Here is a 6,570-nt window from a genome sequence, read left to right on the forward strand (position 1 = left end):
TGAGTCATAATGAAAAGTTTTTCCGTTTTGCAGAATAATGTGGGAGAGCTGCAGCTTCAGTGTTAAAACTGATAAAATAATAGCTGTCTGTGGTTCTATGTGATCTGTGGCAATAATTTTGAAAAATAATAGCTCGCATCAACATATTGAAAAAAAACTACGAACTAGTGAACTATGAAGTGAACTAGTTCATTTTAAAGTTTGTGAACTGAACTTTGAACTAGTTCATGTAGAAAGTGAACTTTCCCAACACTGTTGCCAGTGCTAAAAGTTTTTACATTTAACTCCACTGCTACAGGAGTAGATGTTGATTTGTACTTACCAAAAGTGTGGTGAGAATTCATTTTTCAATGAAATGTATATCCATTTGGTTAACCAAAATATTTTAGGTTATTAACTGTTACTTTGAGCAATTGCTATTGCTAAAGTAAGTAATTGCTATTGCTGCTATCAATTCGAGTTGAAAGAGCTCTGTTGAAATTGTAAGAATTTCAGTTCAGCATTTGAATGTCCCATAATCGATACATTCTTCTGTCAGAATTTGATGACAACATAAGTGTTAAAATCCGAGTAGGAAAAAGTTTAACGAACCATTTTCATTACTTATAATGCAAATATAAATTGGCGATTGTTACATTTGTGCACAAGTGTGGTGCCTTTTTCCACCAATAGGAACATGTTTTTTTGCTTGCAAACACTTCCTGCTTGCTGACATTTTCGTGAGAAACACCAGTTTTTACTGTCTCTTCCTGCACCAAACACGCAGCAAACGTGACGGCAACGTTAGCGAAAATGCATACATAATATAATGTAAATCCGGTTTTACTATCCTATCAGCACGATTCAAAAACTGGTATACAGTCTGAAGGCTGCTCCAACACATTAAGTTGGAACCGAAACTCACAGAGGCTCCGTCTCGCTGCTACGTCATCTTAAATTAGTCACGTGAATTTGACACGCCGGCGCGTCAATCGACCTCAGAGGATTAATAAGAAGTTTAGCTGGAGATAGAGCAAAAGCATGCTACCAGCGCTGTGAAACAGAAGTTTTTTACTTAGCAGCTTCTACCATGCCTTCCGGCCTGAGTCAACTTTAAGATACAATCCTCTGACTGTAACTGCCCTGCATTCCAGTTAGTGAATGTTGAACGTTTGGGAGGCCAAGTAACACTTGTAGACCTGTGTTTATCTTTATTGGTCCCAATCTGTGTGTCTACAAGAGCCACCAGATTGTGCCACAGCCAGCCCTCCTCCACAGGAAGTATTAAATAAATCTTCTTGCACTCAACTCCCTGCCTTGTTGTCCGCTTTTGAGTCCTGCCTGATACAACACAGTGTTACATGTTATTTATCCTTTGTCTTCATTAGACATAGTATGACTCTGGGATTGACAGGATTTACATGAACGTTGTATTTACATTGTTACAGTAGATTTAAGAAAATACATTTTTAACATCAGTTAACAATTTGATCATCAGAAAAGTGCTGAGCTGAACAACAAAAGGTGACACAAACGAGAGAAACAACAATTATGATTTTTTTAAGGACTCTGCATCGACAAGAAATGTGGAGCTCCCATTGCCCAGCAATGTTTCCTGTCACACTGAACTAAAACTCTGTTAGCTTTCACACTAACTGTATTAGAAAACAATTACATTCATAGGGACTGAAACCATCATCAACTACCTGAAAAATACTGTGAACTGTGAACCGGTGTCCTTGTATCAGTACCAGAGCTGGCCCTTGGCATAGGCAGTATAGGCAAATGCTAGGGGCGCCGTCATCCGCAGGGGGCGCCGAAAGCAGGGGGAGAAAAAAAAATATAATAATAAAAATGTTTAATATGTATATGAATATTATCAGTGCCATTGCTTCCAATATTTCGAAATATTATATAAGCTCACAGCTATTATTTAACGGAGAGGCCTTTTGTTCTGGTTCCAGGTTCTCTGTACTGTAACTGTCCTCTGTGAGGGGGGCCGGGTCGAGAGGCAAGCTGCCTGAATCTGAACGGACCGAGACCCCAAGACCAAGAGAGAGATTTACTGATACTGTAGCAGAACCACAAGGTCCAAAAGATTGAAACCATCCGGCGCCCAGTGAAGGAAAAGAAAGAAAGAAGGGAAAGGAAAACTTGAAGAAGATACAGGAAGGGTAATGTCAATGTGATGTGAATGAAATGAATAGTTTAATGATCGTTGTTGGAGCAGATCGTTAACTTGCTAGCTTACTTCAGACGATAGCAGCATCGTTTAATAATAAATGATTAGGTGAGTCAACATGTGTTAATGTTACTCCATCTTCAATTCATCAGGGATGTTGGGAAAGTTAACGTTAGGCCTGTTCAGGTGTTATTTTACAGGTGTCTTTCGTGCTTGTTTGTCAGTTAAATGCTATTAGTTTTCCATCCCCTTTGTCATAGTGTAGTTTATGTTTGTTGAAGTTACATCAGTGTTAAAGTGCAGTTAAAGTGTATTACTGTTAATACGCCACACCTTAGCTTTCCAATATCATTCATAGGCGAAATATATACACTGCACTTGTACTCTGGTTAGCCTGAATTGCTTTTCAATGATAATAAAGTTTAATGAATCTCATCACATGTTCATTATTAGTCTATATTAGTCTTATGTATGGCACACACCAATCTGTTTTTTATTTTTTATTAAAATGTGCCATGCAGTGGTCACATAAACTTCTCTTCTCTCTTCAGACGCACTTTTAACATATTTCACCAGCAGCCCATTGACACAGCATCAGGTGCTCCTGTCCTCTACCTCAGCACAGCAGAGTGACACAGCATCAGGTGCTCCTGTCCTCTACCTCAGCACAGCAGAGTGACACAGCATCAGGTGCTCCTGTCCCTCTACCTCAGCACAGCAGAGTGACACAGTATCAGGACTAAGGGCTGCACCAACAGACCTGCTGACTGGACATCTCTTCTAACTGACAAAGTGAGATGAGTCAGTTTATAGAGGACCAGTTCAAAAAAAAAAAAAAACAGTTACACATTTCCCAAAAACAAAGATGGGAGAGTGTCATCATGACTTTTGTAACAGAGTCTTGGTCAATGCTGAACACATCATAAGAAGCTGGCTGATGTACTCAAACAGAAATGATAGCTTGCACTGCTTCTGCTGCTAAATGTTTTCTCCAAAAGAATACAGACTTAATAAGGAAGGACTAAATGACTGTAAAAATGCAAGTCACTTGCTGAAGGTTCATGAGGATAGCTGGGAGCAAAATACCCACATGGCAACATGTAAAGAGTTGGAGGTCGTTTTACAAAGCGGCTGACAATAGATAAGTGAGAGACAGCACTGAGGCTGAGAGATGATATATTTGCACAGTGCCTTATTCATGTTGTATTTTTATCACTTGTTTCTTTCCTCAGTTTTTATTTGGTGTGATATTTTTGACTTAAAATGAATAAATTTGAATATATATTCTTGAATATATACATGCAGTTTCTGTGTGAGTGTATGAAAATTGATTGTGAAATTGACTGCGATGCAAGAGGGCGCTGGCTAAGATTTTGCCTAGGGCACCAAATTACTCAGGGCCGGGACTGATGAGTACACACACTTGGCCGATAAAGCTGATTCTGATTTTGAAATGCTGGTTTGTGTGTTTAACTCTGGAAACTAACCAGCCTGTGCTCTTGCTTAGCGTTATGTACTCTGTGGCCTGGAGGTCCTAAAAAATGTGTTTCTTCATGGCCGCAACCAAAGTGGAGTTCTGCTGGTTTGGAGATAAAACTATGAAGACTCGAAGGGTTAAAAGTGCATCAAACATCAACTTTAAGAGACAATCCTCGGACTGTAACTGCCATGCATTCCAGTTTGTGAATGTTTTGTAGGCCAAGTAACACTTGTAGAACTGCCTTTATCTTTATTGGTCCCAATCTGTATGCCTACAAGAGCCACTAGATTGTGCCACAGCCAGCCCTCCTCCACAGGAAGTATTAAATAAATCTTCTTGCACTCACTCCCTGCCTCGTTGTCCGCTTTTGGGTCCTGCCTGATACAACACAGTGTTACATGTTATTTATCCTTTGTCTTCATTAGACATAGTATGACTCTTGGATTGACAGGATTTACATGAACGTTGTATTTACATTGTTCCAGTAGATTTATGAAAATACATTTTAATGTTTAAAATGATGAAAAGCAAAAGTTCAGCTTTCATCAGGAAGTCAGATTTGGAATAGAGACAATTACCACTACAATACAGTTTATGCATGTCATTCAGGAACACTCTCGTCATTTGCCTAAATCATTTATTGCGACAAATGATATACAGTTAGACTTGGCGCTGAAGGCTCCGCTCCAGGAGCACCCCAGAATTGACAAGCAGCATGCGAGGTCAATCTGGGGAGCGCAATGCATACCCCCCCCCCACAGAGTGGAGTCGAAGCAACAAGATAAATTGAGCCGTTTTAGACTTGGAATAGGCAGGTGGAGGCTGGGGTGGTGGTGGCAAGCTTGCCGGCAGCAGCGATGTGCGTGCAGCAGTGTTGAAGGGGAGATCAGTGAATGACGGCTGGTTTAAATGGACCGCCTGATTTGGAAGAGTGAATGTGGTTGGTCGGAGACTGGGGCTGATCTGATCAGCTGGCTGTCAGCTGGCTACAGCTGGGGCTTCTGTCTTCCGTGTCCTGCATGAATTTGCGCTGAGCTTCATATATACTTAGAAAGCAACTGAAATTTCTAGTATGCCAAAAATAGATTAATTCGACAAAGTGGATCACATGGTCATACATTAATGTATGAACCAAATCAACCACTATCTGTACTGCAGCAGGCGTCAGATATTTACTGAGCTAAATGCAACACATTGAGAAATGTACACGGTGTGTCACTTTCACACTGTCCTATTTTAGGCTGATAAGCATTTGTTTTTCTTAAATAAAAATTCATAAATCGTTCAAGTCAAGGTCAAGGTCAAGGTAAACTTTAATATCAGCCCACAAGTGGGAAATTCATGTGGTCACCACTGCACGTTCCAAGTGTAAAGTATCTGTCATCAGACTCGCCACAGTAAAAATTGAAAGAAAATGAATTACTTAAGATCGGCTGCTCTCTATTTGCTGAACTTTGTGCTCTTTTCTCTGGTTTAGTGTGAGGAATAAAACTGATGCATTCAGCTTCAAATTAGAACTTTATTCAGTTTCATAGAAAATATTTGTTTACAATTTGATCATCAGAAAAATGCTGAACTGAACAACAACAAAAGGTGACACAATTGAGAGAAACACCAATTGTGATTTTTTTTTAAGGACTCTGCATTGACAGGAAAGAGGAGCTCCCATTGCCCAGCAATGTTTCATGTCACACTGAACTAACACTCTGTTAGTTTTCACACTAACTGTATTATAGCACAATCAAATTTTTTACATTGCAAAATATTATAAACTGTGAACCAGTGTCCTTGTATGTGTACACACACATTTGAAATGCTGGTTTGTGTGTTTAACTCTGGAAACAAACCAGCCTGTGCTCTTGCTTAGCGTTATCTTCTCTGTGGCCTGGAGGTCCTTAAAACTGTGTTTCTTCATGGACGCAACCAAAGTGGAGATCTGCTGGTTTGGAGATACAACTATGAAGACTCAAAGGGTTTAAAGTGCATCAAACAGAAGGCATCAAATCAACACTATGCCAACAGACAACCTTGCCATTTAATGTTAGCCTCATGAGCCACCTGATGCTGTTCGGGCAGGTGGTGTGACCCACCTGTTCTTGACGATCCAATACTTCTTCCCCTTGACGCTCACTCCATAACCCACTGCCATCAAGTTAAAGATATCAAAATGGTGGCATGATCAAGGACATTTCCATAGGTTTAATCCAGGTTAATTCCAGTTTTAAAGCAAGCAGTCACATCTAAAGTTGTAATCCATAAAGTTTTAAAGAAATCAGATATTTTTGATGTGATTTTTTTGGGGCAATCTCAAACTGCTCACTTGTTTAAGTGATATGGAACAGAAAAACAAGTCACGCATGGAAGTTTTACAGCATGTCAGAGCCATATTAAGTTCCTGCATGCAAACTGAACATTCTGATGCTGCTACTGTAAAGGTTTTGGTCACCATGGTTGGAGCTAACATGATAATTAATCAAAAACACAATCTATGAATGAGACAACAGTCAGTTTGGTCGTTTTTTGTCAGTGGATCAGTTTGAGATCAGTTTGATTTATCAGGGAGAAATGGAACAATAGGTGATTAGCTGAGGAGCTGCAGGGGACCGGCTGCACACCGTGTCATCAGGTAAACCACTGAATCCTGGAAGGATTGAAAGGATGAAAGGATCACAGCTTCAGAAATATTGGCCCTAAGATTACTTGGACCATCAAAAGATCAATTGAATACAACTCAAGTTTCAAAAGTGAGTTAAAAAAATATGTTTTTATAATCATCATAAATAATGATGAATCTGCAAATTTAGTGCCACGTCTGAGCAGTGTTACTGACCTTTGCTGTAGAACTGGAAGCTGCTCTGCGTGGTGTCGATGCCCACAAATACCGGACCTACTTTATACAGCGCCACAGCGAGCGCGTGCTCGTTGCCCT

Source organism: Sparus aurata, chromosome 17, assembly GCF_900880675.1.
Source record: "Sparus aurata chromosome 17, fSpaAur1.1, whole genome shotgun sequence".
Taxonomy (NCBI): domain Eukaryota; kingdom Metazoa; phylum Chordata; class Actinopteri; order Spariformes; family Sparidae; genus Sparus; species Sparus aurata.